Genomic DNA, 19,629 nt, shown 5'->3' with positions numbered 1-19,629 from the left:
TATTTGTTCCATTTAACAATAGCACTAGCGATAGCAGTGAAGTTAACCGGTCGGAAAATATATTTTTAGTAAATCGTGCCCGCTTCCTGAAATTTTTTCTGAAGTGTCTACTATAATTACAGCATTAGTAATATTCAGTGTTGCCAACTTGGCATAAATGATGCCAGATCTGGCATATTTTCACTCGCTTTGGCACCAAAATTTTCCATTAACCATCTGGCATATTTTTTACCATAATTTAGACAAAGCCAACTTTGCACCAAATTGGCAGCAAATATGCACCATCGCCTTATGTGGTTCATATTTTCATATGAATTTTGACTTTTGTAGACGGATGGACGTCGACGGTCTATATAAAGTTGGTCAAGCAGATCTTGTCAGTAGAAAAAGGCGGCATATTTGAAAAATGTAATTGTTTTAAGTGTCTAATTTCAAGTGACATTTTAAAATTTTTTTAGCATATTTCAAAAATCTTTGACATAATCTAAACATTATTCTAGCATTTTTTCAAAATCCGAGTTGGCAACACTGGTAATATTTGTGATCCCCCGTTCCCGTTAGCTTCACCCCTATATCCATCACTACTTTTAGTGTGTTGTTTGCATCTTAATGGTAACATTCCATTTCTGACCGCAGCTGCACTACTGGTACTGAACGCGTCGCTGTTATTGTCAATTTTCATAGTAAAATGAACAGTAGTGCAGCTGTCGTTGGAAATGGACTGTCACCTTTACTTACAATTATACCAAAATTAGCATAATTATTACACGTATTATTTATCTTATTTTTCTTTTTCCTTATCAAAGGTTTAAAGAATTTGAAAACAAAACACGTGCCCACCGCGAAGAAAGTATGAATTCCAAAGTCATCAGTCAATATAATATTTCTTTTTGTACTTACGTGATGTGCATTACCAATGTATTTTATGCAAGTCGGTCCCGACTCCATTCTGTTAAAAGAAGGTAATGGCTCGGAAAATATAGCGAACATGCAGCTTGTGTTTCCCCCTCTCTCGATGTTTACATCACTGGGCTCACTTCGATACTTTAATGTCTTTCTAAGTAAATTTGAAAGTTCGACAGGGCTTAATAATGCGTAAGGCCTCTACAAACTCAGATCGTAAGTTGTGTTATTATATCTATGTGGGTAATAGCTGCCGCTCGCGACTGCGTCTGAGTTGAAGTGGTTTACAACTTTCCATCCCATTTTCACCCCTTTGGATAACACAATTAATACAATTATCCCTTATTACGGATTTTATGCATTTGAGAACAAACTAAATAAGGTTAACCGGGATAAATGCAACTATGGGATTATTGCGTCGATTTGAGCATTAAATCCGGCTTTTGTACGATTATATATTATTTTGTGCAATAAAGGTTGAATAAATAATGTAACATAGAGGGCGTTCCGATGCGTTTCGTATTTTATACCAACAAACAAAATTTTTGAAAAGTATGTCAGTCAAATATAATTTAGCATGTACGTAAAAACAAATCCTGAACTTTGATTACATCCCAAGCGAACTACCTGCACTCTTGGAGATCTCAATTATTTTTTCGGCGAAGTCAACAACGACGCGTATTCTTAATATTGAAAATGCCGGCTCTTTTGAAGTAGATAGTGCAAGATTAACTTTGTATCGGGAAACGCATAGATACTAATGATTTCTCAATACGACGTAGGATTTCGGTGCCTTTAAAAACTCTTAAGGTAGAAGCCTTCCTCTTCAAGGCGTGTATGACAAACATAAATAAGGGGGAAGCAGTAATCCTGGAGTCTCAAGTTCAAGTCTTTCCGGGGTGAAGAGGTCTTCGATTCATCAAATATTTCTTGTTGCTATGTATCTATCCCGTCAGTCAGTCACAGTTTGTTATAAGAACATGTATGGCTGTATGCTCTACTAAGTACCAAGAAAAAGTGTGTTTTGTTTTGTGTATTTATTTAAGTGTCTTTAAATCAAGTTCTAAAGAGTAACCCAGGGTACCGTGTCCATGGCAAGGAGGCACAAGAAAATGTTTTGCCCATTTCTTTTTTAAAACGAAGTAACACTAATAATAAAAATCATACCTTCCAAAATCTCTGAGATTACAACACAACTGCCAATAAACACCATGAATGCTTGTTCCATTTGAATACTTTTTCCACTTCTGTTTTTTTTGTACCTGTATAGTGTACCTATTACGAGTATGTACCATGTTTTCTTTCGAATGTTGAAATTTAAAAAACTTTACGCCTCTACGCGCCGTTTACTGTACTATACACGAAATCAGCTTTATAGATTCGGGCTCATCTATGGACAGTCCTTATTGTACCTAACCCTTACGCGTGGATCCCCCTCTCCAGAGCACCGAAAGCTGCTATTTTGTTTAAGTCTTTTTTTCCAATTCAATCTACTTTGCATTGTCCCCGACACTCGTATGAGGCATTACACCTACGTAGAAGACCACATCGCCCCCGCGGGTCCATTGCACTTTTCTCTCCAATGGATTTTATTTACGCAAGAGAAAGCAAGGTTTAATACATATACCGTTGAAGACAATAAGGCGCTTCGCTACGAGATATAAAAGCTTTGAGTTAGTCTCGCGTTCCTTTTAGTAGGATTCCTTTGAAATGAATCGAATAATTTGCGGACTTTATTTTCACGGCCGGATAAAAAATGTGTGAGTACTTTGTTGTAGAACTTTTGATATAATGAGGAAAGTAGGTTTCTTTCTAAATGTACGTTTTGTCTAAAAGGCTTTCAAATGAGACTGCTAGGTGTATGCTAGGAATTTTATGATTGGAATCTACTAAAGGAAACGTTAACGTTTCATACAAAAGCTTATTCGGATATTTTCGCACAGAAGCGGCATTCAAGTCATAATTAGCCTTTTATTTAATAATTGATTTGAGTGTATCTCGCTGGCTTTTAACCCGTGGAGCGCTCCAGAATTACCGTAGTATAGAACTCCTATACTAGTTACCAACACAAGTGTGACAGTAGGGCGCTTCACGAGTTAATAGTGAAATAGGTAGATGCTTTGCGAGTAATGTCAAGTATGAATATGACTTACCTACCCACCGAGGTTCCTCCGAAAATTTTAATTCCCACAGTATAATTTAATTGTAAACTATATAACTATCACTAATAAACTATTGCCAATTTTCTACAACACAACGCAACGAACGACTATCAGACAAAGACCACCATGACAGACAAAAATTACCTGCCCCGCTCACATGAATCCAGGACAAATTTAATATTATCAGAGGGAAGGAAGCAATAAGGAAGTAGGAAGGAGCCATCGAACGGCTAATCGGCCGTCATCGTCACCACAATTTTTTTTACAACGTTGTAAATTCGTATCGTGTTTTGCGAATATGATTATTAAAAAAAAAGTGGAGCGGAAAATAGATACCTATTTTATCATAAACTACAGAGTTATCAACGGGCTTCGGTTGTAACCCCATTTTAATCTGTGGCATAGCCCTCCTTGTTGCTTGTCGCTCCAGATCCAATTTCCTCGAGCCCATTTTGTTAAAATAATGTGTAAAAATTGAGAAAGTTTAAAACTATACTACAATACTTACAATCATTTTCTTTTCGTAGCTCAAATCGTCTCGTTGGAACAACTTTTTCTCTGACTCTATTTAACATTGTTCCGTCACGTCGGCGGCGACTATAAAAGGACAATCGCTGCGTTATATGGAATTCTTATTAAGTTTTTTGTAAGCTTTCATAAAAGGAAACAAAGATAGAGTTTATTTTCAACTCAATTCCTTATCCATATTTACATATTGCTTTGATAAATAAATGGAACACAGTAAGGCCTTGATTCAGCGCTAAATAATGCCGGCGAGCGCCAGGCCCTTTAAGTATTTTATAATATTAACTTGCGTTGTGTTACTTGCATTGTCTAGTTAAAAGCTGTTCTGAAATAAATTTATGACTGAAAAATCCCAAATAAACTAATTTTCCCCCAAGCCTCACGGAAAACTAGTTTTAGTTCTTTAGAGGGTCTGGACTCATGTTTTACTAATAACCTACATATTTGATGCTTGTTTGTCTGTTTGAACAGTCCTTTCTGCAAACCCATTGGATTCAGGATCGTATATATGGTATATGGTATATTGGGCTCTTCAAACACAGACGGTAAACGATCAAACACATTTTTCCCAACTGATTGGTAGACTTATATTTCTTGATGGTTGACGTATCCTACAATTTACCTTGACCCAATCCATATGCTCACAATACTTTAAATTAGTACCCGTTATGATCAAGTAATCAATTATATGCATTAAATTTATTCACCCTTTAATATCTGTTCCATAAAACACTGAAAAAACTGATGGACTTGATGATACTCTAAAATGTAAGCGAGTAGGCCCAAATAACAAATAACCCAAAATTTGTATTCATATTCTTGTGATTTCTCATTGTCAGTTGTCCTTAAGTATGTTCATTAATTGTTCTTACGAGTGCGTTTTATCTTTTGGGACAACATTTTTTTTAGCATGTAACAGTCTGGTCCGATTAATGTTATTACCAATGCTACTATATTGATTCCTCCTTGATATCGTAGACTATGAAGAATTTGTTCTATCCTCTCAATGTAGGCAACAAAATCATCTCCGTGATGATAGTTTTCTATACTGCCTAATTGCCTATCATGGCCATGTATGTTTCGTTATATGGACTGTTTTTATCTTACCCCCTCATGAACTGTTCATTAAATCTTATCCCGACCACATGAATACATGTTATTCACAATTGTATACATGTTAATATCCCTGATCAAATTATTCTTGCGCCTGCTTAAAACTTATATCGCATTATTCTGTCGATGCACTTACAACGATCTTGTTTAGACAGTAGTACGTTAACCAAACAATCGACTAATTTTGCCGAGCAAACAGCCACATACTAAATGGAAATTTCGCGTAACACTAACTCCGAAGCTATTGGCTCTCTTAATGTGAATGCGGTGTTTCGCGTGGTATGTTTATGCGCTAACTATGTACGTATGTGCGTACCTATGTAAACGGTAGGTACAAATACCTGCTTTTGAAGTGTAAATGGGGATATAAACTTATATTGATTATTTGGCATAGGTATTAAAGTACATCAGTAAATACCTATATTCAATCATTAGTAAATATTTACAAAAAAATACGCAAAATATTTTACAGTACATATGGTCTTATTTTCCCGCACTAGTGCGTAAAATAACACTTTTCGTGCGATGTCAAAAGTTTAAAGGGCCATATGTACTGTAAAACGTTGTACGATACACGTGCGAATAGGTAATTCGCAACTCGTGTCGATTTAAAACACTCCCTTCGGTCGTGTTTTAATTTATCGCCACTCGTTTCGAATTTCCTCTTTTCCGCACTTGTATCGTAAATAACTATAGAGATCTTTACCACTGTTCCGCGTGGTTTAAAAAAAAAATATTGTGGGCACATAGACTGGAATATATCAGATCCCTAAATGCCACATAATTGTTAGGTATTGGACATAAATAAGATAGAAAAATATTGTATATACATTGCGTCTGATAGCAGGTACCTACAAAATTGGGACAAATTACAGAAAAGAGTGTCAACAGCATTTTTTGTTGTCAAAGTAAGTACTTATTTATCACTTACTTACTTCCTGAATTGTGTTATAGAGTAAAACAGAAGCTAGACTAATAGGTATTAAGTGTAAGAGTTAATATGAAAAAGCGCACCTACAGGCACAGCTACAGTGCCGGTAATATCATTTGATAACGCATTAAAGCGACTGAAATTCTAGCAGCCAATACATATACTGACGCGAACATTATAAAAAAACTTAATTAAAACATTCATAATAAATGTTTCATTTCTAGAAGTGATGCTGTATTGCTGTATTAATAATGTAATGTGTTATTATAACCATGTGTTATTATAATATTTAAAAAACCGTTCTATTTATGGACATATTCGATAAACATTTTTTAAGGTAGGCGCAGTAAAAAAAATGTAAATAATTTCCTGGCGAGGCAAAATAATCCTTAATCCATAGTGATATCAGAAACCCGCGAAGAGCGGCTATCGGTTGGAGGATTAGGCACCAATTTTATAAGTTAGGTATCCGTGCGAATGTCACCGCAGTAACCATAACGTTTTAGTGGCCGTTTGCCCCTCGTCTGAACACTCCGTATTTTTAATAAAAAACGCAATATAGTTTTTCACGAGCTAGAATCCGAGAGAAGGTGAAAAGCCTTGGAATTTTCAATTTTGAAAATTAAATTGCTCTGAACAATTGTTGTCTACAGTTATTTTAAAAGTACTGTTAGGTTTGTTTCGCTCTTGTATGTACATGCATGAGTCGGGTAGGTAGTATTTAATCAATGTTACGTTTACTGACTGATAGTAGTGCGTCCGTAATAATATTGCGCGTTATGTTTTTGTTATGATAGTCGTGTAGGAAGCAAGCTCTGAAAATACTCGTAATATTGGAGACGCGGTGCAGGTGTGAGGCATATCTAACACTTAATCTATTACGAGGCGCGACACATCCCCCTGCTTGTAACTACTGCGAATGAGGAGTGTAAAACGGGACATAAACTGGCTCATATAACAATAAAAATAAATTAGAGTAAAGCTCGCAATGAAACTTTATCCATTACTTTGGAGCCGTAAAACACACAATTTCATGAGTTTGTAGAATTTAATTATTACAATATTGCACAAATCGCCTCCCGTTTTCATTGTTATAAGAATGTCACAATATTTATGGCATCTTCAATACAAACTTATTAAGCTAGATTTGATATTTATTTTATTTTATAATTTGTGCAAAGTCCGTTTGAAGGGTCCCGTTGTAATTTATGCATATAAATATATTTTACCAAGTAAATAATTATTTTCACTGTAGGACACAGCATTTCTCTCGTTAGCAGTAGGATATGGAATATAGTCCCAATATTCATCCACAAAAAATGGTACCTAAGTATGCCTATATCTCAATGATTTCGTTACATTATAATACAGTCCCGAAATAACAAACCACTGAGTTTTTATGATGTTATAGGAGTGGTGCTATGATGAACAGACGAATGTGCTGGCATCACAAGTTTGAATTGTTATATTGTTATACTAAATACATATTTGTTATCTTCTTCTTCCTCGCGTTATCCCGGGATTTTGCCACGGCTCACATAGGAGCCTGGGGTCCGCTTGACAACTAATCCCATGATTTGACGTAGGCACTAGTTTATACGAAAGCGACTGCCATCTGACCTTCCAACCCAGAGGGGAAACTAGGCCTTATTGGGATTAGTCCGGTTTCCTCACGATGTTTTCCTTCACTGAAAAGCGACTAGTAAATATCAAATGATATTTCGTACATAAGTTCCGAAAAACTCATTGGTACGAGCCGGGGTTCGAACCCGCGACCTCCGGATTGCAAGTCCGCTCCGCTCTTACCGCTAGGCCACCAGCGCTTTACAATTACGAGTAAATACATATTTGTTATTGACTAATATTACATTATAATATAATGCACACACACATGCATGCATGCATGCATGTAACATTTTAATATTATATTATATTATTTATTTGTTATTGATATATTTTGTTTTTGCGTTATAGCAATTGTTCTTAAGTATGATAAATTAATATTATGTTGTTTATGAGTAATTAATCGTTCTTTACGCATTTTATATGTAAACAGCTAGAAATTACATAATGTGTGTGTATGAAAATTGTACGGCACTCAATAAGGAGTGCCACTCATATTATGTTCTAAATAAGGTACTGGAAAGTAGGTACATGTGAAGTATTTTAACGTAAAGCGCTATCCATTACTTGGCGAGTAGTTCTCTGCGCAGCGACCGCCGCCGTTTCCAAATTACCCCAATAATGGTAATTGCAATTTGCACTGGAAATACCCGCCGTCTTCATTCAGACACGCTCTAATGTTGATATACTTTCATTGCTACAATTTTTTCTGGTGGACAAGTCACAAGATATTTAAAATATTGTGATATCGGGATGCTCGATTGGGTTTATTCGTATCCGGTATTATTTATTGTAATAAATGATAAAAGCACATCTTAGTCGTACAATGTCTATATCCCAGAGGGGGGGGGGAGCAGACAGCGTTTAGTTACCGCACATATTTAATAAGAAACGAGTAGATTTTGGCGAGGAAGAGCTAAAGTTTAGAGCTATAAATGAGATAAGAGTCCAAAGTACTAAATACGAGTAGAACCGGAAGATGGCCCGGCGTTTTAGTATAAAAATATGTACGGTTCATCAAGACGATCTACGATCAAAACGGTCTATGAAACTGTGTAATAACCGAACGACCGAGCAAAGCAAAGGGAATCGAACGAGCGAGCGAAGCGAAGTTCTTACATTCAACTTTGAAATCAGCAGATGGCTAGGGGCAAATCCCCACATTTTCTTTTTTTTATGTTCGATAGTTTGTTACGCGTTAACTTTAGTAAATCAATCATTCTCTTTTGTTTCAATTTTAAAGAAATTGGGTTAACGTAGAGCCATTTAATTTAAAAGTTTGTACTAACCTTGTTTCAGATTAGTAATATTTATGTTAATTCGACTCAGAATCACGAGCTCTTTCGTTTTCAAGACGCGAGTTCAGTTCGAGGCGCAGTTAGTACTAGCCATAAGAAAGAAAATAATACAACAGAAAAATACTGCTTATAAATATAAGGAAAAGTCCCTTGTAATAATATTTAGGTAAGAATGTAGTCCAGACGGCTCGCATGTCTCGTCATATCGCATAATGAAAAGAGACTAGGCAAGTTATTGCAAATAATTGTGGATAAAATGAACTGACGTAGGCAGTTGAAACAGTAACTGCAACAAATGATATCACAGTTTATTGAAAACTGTTAAACTAGTTACTTTATTTGTTTGTGTATGTGTATTTTTATCATATCTAAATAAAGTTGTACTGAGTGATTGATGTTTTCCATAATATAAATGTTCATATCGTTTTTAACATACATACACACGGTATATATTTCCGCTTTCTCCTATAACGTGCAGAATGTGAGATAGGGTATTTTCCTTTGCGTAATGATATGCGGATCTTCAAAAAGAGTTGAGAAGAGCTCTTCTGAAGTTGCTTATGTCCATGAGCGACGAAGACCGCTTCAACCAATATATCTTACTTTACCCTTAAATGGGAAGCATAAGACAGAGTGCCCTAAAAGTCTGAAAAATAAGTGCTTTTTTTTCCTTAAACCAACGTGATATAATGCATACTTATTAAAATTAGGTACTTATTAAAAGTTAGCGAGTAAAAACATTTAATACATTGCACAATTTGTTTTTTGTACATTTGATGGCCTGAGTGCTGCACTACTAAGCCTGACCGGGCCAGTAAGCTCCACCGAGTACAAATAGAGAGTAGTGGCTACAGTAATAATGGCTAGCGAGTAACTACACTCTAGCAGAGCGTTAAATTTATATTAAAAACGGCCACAAAGAGACAGAGTATACAGGCGTTTGCCGCTTGCTTAAAGCTTTTGATACTGCAGCTGCTCATCTTTTTTATTATTGTTTATAGTAGTCTTATACAGGTCTAACTATACTTATTAATACGCAGTAGGTACCTACTTACAAATTATTTTAGTATTTTTTCGAATCTAGCTTTTTTAATCCTAATAGGAATGAAAATATTACTAACTTAATATCTGTTTTTTTTAATATCTAGTTTTTGTTATTCTTTTTTTGCCGTCATAATACGTCTAGGTAAAATAAATTCAATTTAGCTTTAGAATTATACATACATTTATGTTGCCGGCATTATTTTTAAGTAAGTTCATCATAAAACAAAGAAAAAATATGGCATTCTAAAGACCATTGCAATTATATATTTATTGTGATAGGGTTATTTTGATCTTTGATTGAGCCATTAACTTGATTGCCGTACTTTAGAAATTCAGTACTAAAAGTTGAGCAAAGTGTTTTAATTAACGTCTTAACTCGGTGCCAGCGAGCGAAATACTATGAAGTTTACGAATTAACTAAAGTACCCCTTTCAAATGCTAAACGGGTGTTTTTTATAATATTTTTATCTTTTCAGTACTAATTTAATACTTTTTAAGATGACCTACATTCTACATACGAGAGCTGCTTACAAAATTAAATTACATCTAATCAGTATAATGTTAACATGACACATATAATGCTCCTGTGCAATTCGTCCTTTGAGACACTGTAAATTAGTCGAATATTCTAAAATCCTGAACGTAAAATCCTGAACGCCTTCGCTGACTTAGCAACGTGAATAAATTCTTGCGGTAACTAAATCTTGTCAAACTCAAATTGAATGAATCTCGTCGTCAACCGAGTGTGTATTACTCATATTATTCGCGAAGCATATATTCGATGTGACAGGAATGTAATAATGTGTAATGCACGTCAATCAGACGTTTAATATGTAAGCTGCGATTGTAACTCTCCTGTCACATGCGATAAATTACTACAAGATACCTCTCAAATTATTATTAGATAGATAAGCTAAAAGTTTTGCTCGCATACAATTTATATGAATGAATTTATACATACATATTATGAGCTTAGCCTTTATTATTAGTTCATGTTAGTGTGTTTTGAGTTTGAGCACATAAAAATACTGCAGCCTATGCTTATATTTACTCAATGCTGTAAGAGACTGCGTCAACCGCGAACGTACTCATTTAATCTTATATAATTTTCATGATAATAGCATAAGGCTTTCAGTAAGCTTCACGGACGACGCTTCCACTCACTTGCTATTATTGTGTTCACGTGTGGGCTCAGGTTGCAACTTCTACTTAGTTATTACCTATGGTAATTTCGGAAAAAGCGTTCAAACGCGATCGGGCGAATAAACGGATGCGCTTCCAAAGTGTTCATTAACATAATTTATTCACGGCTGTCAGTACCGGCCCTAAATTTGTGGCAGGCAGTTTTTCAACGCGGAAAAATAATTGTGTAAAGCGGTCACGTCTTTTTTAGCGTCAGTGGAATCGTACGGTCTAGTTTAATCATGTCATAACCAGCGCTGCGCGACCGGCCTGATAACATCGCAGATACATTGCCTACGCTTGGATTTGCCGAAATAATTTATTTTATGCGTAAGGTTTCGGTTACCGCTGGTATGTTTTATGCAAAGAATCCGAATGAATACAAAAATTTTAGATACCTATATCTACTAAAGCGTTTCATTCGGAACTTGCAGCGAGGGCGTGGTGTTAAACAAATGTAAGTATTGATGGTACAGTCGCCATCAGATATATCGGAGCGGCCAGGGTGCTCACAAATATCTGAACACGCCTCTATTGTCAGAGTATTAGAGTGCATGTTCAGATATTGTGAACACCTTGGCCGCTACGATATATCTGATGGCGACTGTACATATTTTCATAAAAGTATGACTGACACAAAAATTTTTCACCAAACCAGCTCGTAAAGATTCTCTTTATTCGTCAAAACTGATGGGAAAGTTAGATTTTATCTACAAAAGTAAATTTGGAGTTATGTTGTGTGTGTGCTGATTTTAAATCATAAATATATAAAGCATTCTTTTGGATTGACTTGTAATTGTTTATAGTTAGTATTCTCGCGTTGAAGTGGTGAAAAAGAAAAATTGTTTTACTCGGTAACAATGTTTTTATATGTTTACCCCCTCGGGCCTTGAAACCCTTTCGCCGCTCAAGATTTCAGTTATAGAACCAATTTTGGAATCTTTTGCAAAAATTTCAAAGCCTTACAAAATGTTGAAAGAAATCGTAAAACTTAAAAAACGAATCCATGGCTCACAATAAAAAATATTCAATGAAAATAAATCATAACACCTGGCTTAACTTATTATTGAATCCTTAAAAAAACTTTTACGAGAAATCGGGAAGTTACCTGTATATTTTATACAGAGAAATACATTTATTTCCTTTTGTTAGACATAAGGTTGATAACAGAAAAAAGTAGGTAAGTATAAATTAACAATACTAAATCATAAACGTTTATAAAAACTATTTCATCATTAAAAACCTAAACCAACAACAACAACGTTCACGTGATCTTCCAACAAAAAATAGATTTTAAATTCATGATTAAATCTCTACCTACACGGGACATAAATATGGACAATATGTATAAGTTTTAGGTTATTGTTATATTACCTTCCTTCTCAGTTGCCAAGCGTCAAAAGTATCATGCTCAGGCCCCAAATAAGTCACAAAAATAAAAAGAAGCGTCATGTACCTATGTCTAAGATTATTATGACAGGTGACTAATTTAGCGGGACCGCATGCCGCCCCGTGATTCGCGCAATCTCATATTATTTCTGCACGGTTACAGTCAGAGATGGTTGTCTTGTTTGACGTTATCTCCACTGGGATTTCCTCCCTCGTCGGAGGTAATAATAAGGTTTGCAACCTTGTACATATACCTAATGGCGGTTAAGATTATTAAGTTTGCTTTTTATTACGAAAAATGTGCAATACATTATCTTATTATAGCAGTTTATGTGACTGCTACATAATATCTGAGTGTAAAAACACTCGAGTGATTCTATTAAAAACTCACTTCGTTCGTTTCATAAACTTACATTCGAGTTTTAATGCCTAATTATGTACAGTTATAGACACTGCTTTATTTACACATATATTATAAACTTTCTATGATATCTTACATCCTCATATTACAGCAGAAATTGGGGGACTTTCCGGTGGAACTTGCGGATATGAGGTCGCGTCTCCGAAATATCGTTATCGCACATTTTACACGCAACTTTTGCTATAATTACTTTAAAAACAACAAAACAAATATTTTTTACTTACAAACTAAATAAAACGTACAGTTTGTACGTCAAATGGCGGCAATAATTAACCAATGCGGTTTTGCACAGCATATTTATAATCACTACTAAAGACTGAATTGAAAATCGATCCACGGATAAAAGATATTTTTTTATCAGGACATTAATTTTCCTTCTTCCGCAAACTGACAGTTTAAATTTTCAATATAAATTTTGGCGGTCCAGTCATCTCGACTCATTTAATGTAACAGGAAGAGTTCTTGATTACGTTTTTGTTTGAACTTCAAATGAAAGTACAAGCGATCTTATTAAAGAATGAGGTAAGAAATAAATTGAAAGAGCGCCTTCCATCTGCCTGGTAGGAATTGGTTTTAGAGCTATGACCTATATCTTTAGTGCAATTATCATAAACATTTTGTTACAATTATTACCGCCTGAATTTGCTTATAGATTTTTTGTAACAAAGACATATCACAACCAGTGAGTTTCTTCAAGGGTTTCATCCGTGGAAAAGAAAAAAATATTTTAATCCGTAAAATTTTGATTTCATTGTGCATTGTTTTCATTTCAGTCACGTTCGGCTTTATAGTCGACAGGCCGGGCCGTTTTTCGGATTAAAATGTCAGTTACAGAAAAATATCAAGCCAAACTAAGTGGTAAGAGAAAGAAGCGGTAATATGGATTGTATATAAGTAATGTCAAGATCGTGCTTATTTCATTATGAACTTAATTCCTTGATTCTGTCGAAGGTAAGTAAGTACAAATTGCAATAAATTTCAACCTAAATGTATATACATAGTCAAGGGAGTATACGTTTAGCGTGTGAATAGTTCAAAATACATAATATAGGTACTTATAGGTATGTTAAAACAATATTTTCTTATTCATTCCAAAAGTTCTAGTAAAAATATTTCGTTCAAACTCCAACAATGAACAGGTTCCTATGTAGTGATGAATTATGTATAGGTATAATAAATATTCCCCTAAATTAAAAAAAAACTATGGCCTTTCTACAGAAATGTGTTGCCAACCAAACATATTCGGAATGTTTTGTAAAAGTTGGCTTATAGGTGCCTTTCAGAGCATCTTAACGGTACCGACCTCAGAAGAAGCTAAGAAGATAATATATTTTTATGTTATAGATTTTTTAAAACGTTACAATACTATTCCATAAGTAGACATGTAAGAATACTAGTATAAGGTACAATGGGGCTGACATAATCATGTAACTGATTTAAGTCCCTAAATATAATAATATACAATTTAAAAAAAAAGTTGGCTTTATGCAACATTTTTGTTAACAACAAAGCTTGATTGTTTCTGAGCAATTTTTAAAAAATAATGAAAGGTTGTCAAAATAAGTTACATAAAAAAACATCTTTTTGTGGTAAATGTGGAGGTACCAGCAAAGCCGCAGATGTAATTTGTCTTATTCCTTACTTAATCTAACCAAATGATGTTTACCCATCTTATGTACTTTCTGAATAAATATATATAAAAAAATTATGTTGTTTTTTAATACATCTTATGCTGGGGCACCCTGCGTTTTTGAGTTCAGTAAAACAAAACCGCATCATTTTAGTCGTCCGTTCAAATTACTTAAAAAGTCTAATGAAGCAAATTGTCAACGAAAATATTTTATGGAGTTGAGGGAGACAACATGACCGGTGTCACTCAAGTACACAATCACTGTATGCCATCTGTTGCTGGTGCGAGTTGAATCTGTTTTGACATCATTTATTTGTACTGTTTTCATTAGGTGCTCGCAGCGACGGGTAGTTATTGCGATGTTCAGTTTCACGCTCTGAACCGACCGTGACTAATATAGCTGCCCGATTGCTGTCTCGTTAAACAAACCGGACCGGTAATCTTTTACGCTCGTTTTAGCTTAGCAACACATGCATTGAGTGCCGGGAACCCGCTCAGTAGGCTCTCTGTTCGTAGTCGCTTTCCTCTACAAAGCGGGAAAACGCTGGAAGCGCTACGGCTACGAATATATTGGCAGTGAATGTATTAAGAGGGGACGTAAAGCAAAAAAAATAGAAAGAAACAAAAGATTAGGCGCTGAAACGTGCTATTTTAAAGGGGTTAAATAAAATTGCAAGGCTCCGGCTTGTTCAAAGAAAGCTATAGCACGTTAGCACAAAAACAATGAAATTAAAACAGTAAAAAATGTGGTGTCTAAAATTGCTTGCTAGAGGAACCTAATTTGGGAGATGAAAAAGCGAACACAAATTATATTATAGAAACTTTATTAATCCTAAGATCTTGCCAGTGGTAAGTTAGTGATTTAATCCTAACCTGCGAATCTGTGTGAACCTTTAACTTGATTTGACGACACCTAATTTTAGAACTTAGCTCAGTGGAAAGCTGGGCCGCTTAACAGGTCCAGAATAAAGCTTCACACAGAATTCTACTTATTTAAGAACTAATTTATTTTAATACTAAATAACTATGTACCAGGATTTTCAAATGTCTTTATCTTACTTTAGTGGTTGCTCAAAATTCTAAATTTACTCTAACTTTGCAGCTGGCGCTGATGCCTTACTAAATTAAATCATGGAAAGGACCGACCTCAGAATTTAAACGTTCCTCAGATGCAGCGGGGTGACAGGCTGCTTTCCCCGGTGAAGCTTGATGCTGAGCGGTGACGTAGAGCTCAGGGCCGCGCACGTGGTACCAAAATGACGTGGCCGAGGCAGATGGCGTGCTTAAATTCCTCGCTCCAGGAGGTCTCCAAAACCAAATTGACTTCTAGGATTTTGAAGCTTTTGAGATAAATTACTCAACGAATGAAATAAATGAATGAATAAATAAATGGATAAATAAATGGATAAATCCCGGCTCCTGAAAACCGAGAAAAGGTTATATTAGCCTACGCCTTTTTATGGCCGCTAGAAAAGAGATGAAACCATTGGAAATTTGGCTCACCGCACTGGTAGCTGCTAAGCCTTCTGGCGGAGCGCTCCCTTCCCTCGAGCAGGAGTCTCTCTGCAAAGAACCAAAATCTGGTTAAGAACAAACCCACAACGTCTCGCGCCATTGTGGAGTTGATCACCACGAAATTTAATTTCTACTCACTCAGTGGAGCTTCCGAAGGACTCAAGCCGTTTCCATCTTTCAGACCACCATGCCGAAAGTGTGGTCTTCCCACAAATTGGGCTCTTGCGAGCGAGTGTCCCCAGAGGGGTTCCCAAATCAAATGTGCCTATCATTCTCGAATGATCTCCAATATGGAGTCCCTGAGAGCCCTATTAACAAAAGGTAGGGTGGCAGTCCCTTGAAGACACAAATCCCACGAAAATTCTGTCTGAATTATTTAGACAATATCACTCCTGAGCCTAAGAAATATATTTTTACCATTTAATCTAATATTGTTTCATTCCAGAGCCACTTTGTAAGTCTGTAATTTCTATGTTTTGTTTTAAATCGAAATTGTTTTTTTATCCTATAAATCCTACCTACTTCATACAAAGTTTTCCTGGAGTGACAACATAAATATCTCAAGTTTTAATTATTTTTAGTCATATGACAACCCCGACAACAGATAAGCATCGAGAGGTGCATCTGAATGCAACAGATTATGCATAGAAATGCAATCAATGAGGTTTGTTTTGGACACCGTTAAAAACGTTGAAATACGAAGAGGTATTTTTCTTTTAATTATCAATCGACCCAAAATATTTATTGCAAATTTAGAAAAATGTACTACGTTACAATACCCCCCTCCCCGATTTTAAGGTTCAACGTAGGTGAACCGCTCGCTGTCCTCAGCGATTCGGATCCTACAAATAAGTTTATTGGACCAGACCAACAACACACCAAAGGCAAGAAAACTAACCTAATAAACAAGCTAATCAAATTGAACAAACATCTAACGCGGCTTCGAGATTTTGTCTCATAGGAGTCTAAGGACTCTACTCTATATATCTTGAAAAAAATCTACTGTTTCCACAAACATGGATCAACCGAATCTAAAAAACCAACGACCAAAAAAATCTCGAACCCACGTTAACATACGGAAGGTAAAAAAAACTATGCGGCCATCTGCGCAACACATAGAAAAAAACCTCCGTTATACCTTACAAACCAGTGAACAAACCGTTGGCCTTCTCAGCACAACGCGGAAAAAGCTTGTTGTACTGAGAAAGCCAATTCCAACCGCCAGGACCGATGTTCAGCATTCATCAATATAAACTCTCCTTGTCCGGGCAAAATGATGAAGTCTGGGCAATAAACCATCACCCGACTCCAACAACCATAAATCCAAACCGGAAAACAATCCAAGAAAATCTAAGTTTTAAACCATCAAAGTTGCTAAATTGAGTTTTAATCTCTACCTAAAAATTTGTCCCCGACTGACTTGTCGGAGGAAACGAAACGTCCCAAATCATGTTGCACAACACCCCCAAAAAACACGGTATACCTAAACAAAAACGAGGTATGGCAACATGCGAAATAGTACTACCAAAAAAATCGTTAGATCTAACGCCTACCGACACGTGATTTAAAAAAAAATACGCTAAGTTATAAAAACAAAGTACTATTTCGATGTTTGTCGGGTATGGTAAGTACCGGACAAAGCGTAACAATGCGTTACCATTTGGTCATATTAAAGATAGCTCCGATATTGGGGTTGAGAGGTACTTAGCAGGTGAGTGGTTTGTCGTCCTTGGCGGCACGACGACTGGTACAAGACGAGGGATCGTGCGTCCAAGGATAACTCTTCCAAACTCTAAAACCATACTAAGTCCTATAGTCCAAATCGCTCTGAGACTGAGCACAGCTTCGATCGCACCGCACATACATCATCACGCACTAACATATTCAATCATTCATCGCCCATGCAAAAATAATAACGTAACAGTTTTACTGTTCGCCACGTTCCGAACAAAATTCGTGAATTAAATATTTACCGAATATTTAACACTACTAACGATCTCAACCGTTTTTGTTATGTTATGAGAGGTAGGTGATAATGGTTGTCAACTCTGGCGGCAAGACGACAAGCCTAAAGAGACTCGGGGTCCTGCGTCCAGAGATAACTTCCACCTCAAAACCTAACTTCCATTTCCTACTTAAAATCTTTAATATGCCACGACCCAATTGGGTGACCATCCAGCCTTTCAAGCTCATAAACCAAAGGAGATAAAACCTTTTTAACTCTGCACGGTTCATACTTAGGTGCGAGTTTTGACATAACAAACTTAGAGGCGTCACTTTGCGTATAAGTACGCTTGTGGACAACGTCCCCTACTGAAAACTTCGCCTCTCGGCGTCTCAAATTGTAATATTTGGCATTTGTTTCATGTGCTTGCAGCATACGTACCCTAACCTGCTCAAAAATGTCTCTCATACAACCAAATTCGCCTGCATACTCCTCTCTAGGCATACCCACATCGTATTGTTTATCAGTATCTTTATAAAACGAGCCGTTAATGACGGGTTCCCTAGCGTGCACTAAAAAGAAAGGAGAATACCCGGTGGTCTCACTTACTGCACTGTTTATCGCAAACCTGATTTGGTGCAGCTTTTCGTCCCATGTACGGTGATTGTCCTTTACGTAAGACGCTACGGCGGTCATCACTACCTTATTATAACGCTCGACTAAATTTACCTGCGGAGTATAGCGCGGGCCATAAAAAATGTTAGGTACGTTGTAGCGTTTCAATAACTGCTTAAACTCTGATCCCGTGAATTGCGTTCCATTGTCTGCAATCACGGTTTCAGGCACGCCATGTTCCAAAATGACATGGTTTTCAAAATGCTTCGCCACCAAAGCGCTAGTAGCGCGGCGAAGTGGAAATAGCAGTGTGTGTTTCGAAAAGCAACATGTAACAACAAATAAAAATGTATAACCTGCGCGAGAGCGCGGCAGTGGACCGACGAGATCTATACTAACTACCAACCATGGTCGTCGACATACCCTTGGCTGTCCCATGAGGCCTGCAGTCGGTTTCTGCGAGTGCTTGTACGCTGCACAGACATCGCACGCTTTTACGAACTCGACTACATCCTTATACATACCGGGCCAAAAGTAGGTCAACGCCAACCGGCGATGAGTTTTAAAAACACCTAAATGCGCAGCAGTTGCTTCGCAATGATTTTGCTGCAGAACTCTCTTACGATCACACTTCTTCACCACTTCCTTCCAATCGAACTCTCGCAACAAATTATACTTTGACTTTGAAAGTCTAAAAAGTTTCCCGTCTTTTAAACAAAAATTTGGAAAATTTGCGGGAAAAGATCTACAACCATTGAAGATCTTATCATACCATTCATCTGGCTCAACGTCATCATTTGTCACGTTAATTGCATCTACTTGCATGAGTCTTGATAGTGCGTCAGGCACAACGTTAAGCGATCCCTTTCTGTGCTCAATCTCAAAGTCGAATTGAGACAGTCTGCAACCCCAACGAGCTAACCTCCCTGACGGGTTTTCAAGATTCATGAACCATTTGAGTGACGCGTGATCCGTGATCACTTTAAACTTACGTGAGCCTAGATATGCCTGAAATTTCTCCACTGAAAATATGACCGCAAGAGCCTCCCTTTCAGTGGCGCTGTAATTTCGCTCACTTTTGTTTAGGGCGCGGCTAACGTATGCGATCGGATGCTCAACCCCCTGGATGGTCTGGGAAAGCATTCCACCGATTCCGTATGAAGACGCATCACAATGTACTGAAAATTCTTTTTTAAAATCCGGTACCGCCAAAATGGGTGCCGTCACTAGAGCGTTCTTCAAAATCTTACATGCTTCCTCTGCTTCCGCAGACCACTCGAAAGGTGGCGCCTTCTTGCCCTGTGACGTAAGTTTATTCAAAGGAGCGGCTATC

General features: G+C 36.7%; 1 protein-coding gene across 1 annotated transcript in view; it reads left to right on the top strand.

Moving 5' to 3' along the window:
• Positions 1-19,629, top strand: part of LOC134675739 (lachesin-like) — an 84,554-nt gene that overhangs the window by 53,154 nt on the left and 11,771 nt on the right. The gene's annotated exons all lie outside the window — the stretch shown is intronic.

The sequence above is a fragment of the Cydia fagiglandana genome, chromosome 2 (genome assembly GCF_963556715.1).
Source record: "Cydia fagiglandana chromosome 2, ilCydFagi1.1, whole genome shotgun sequence".
NCBI lineage: Eukaryota > Metazoa > Arthropoda > Insecta > Lepidoptera > Tortricidae > Cydia > Cydia fagiglandana.
The sequence above is the reverse complement of the archived record's forward strand: the minus strand, read 5'-3'. Positions and strand labels throughout refer to the sequence as shown.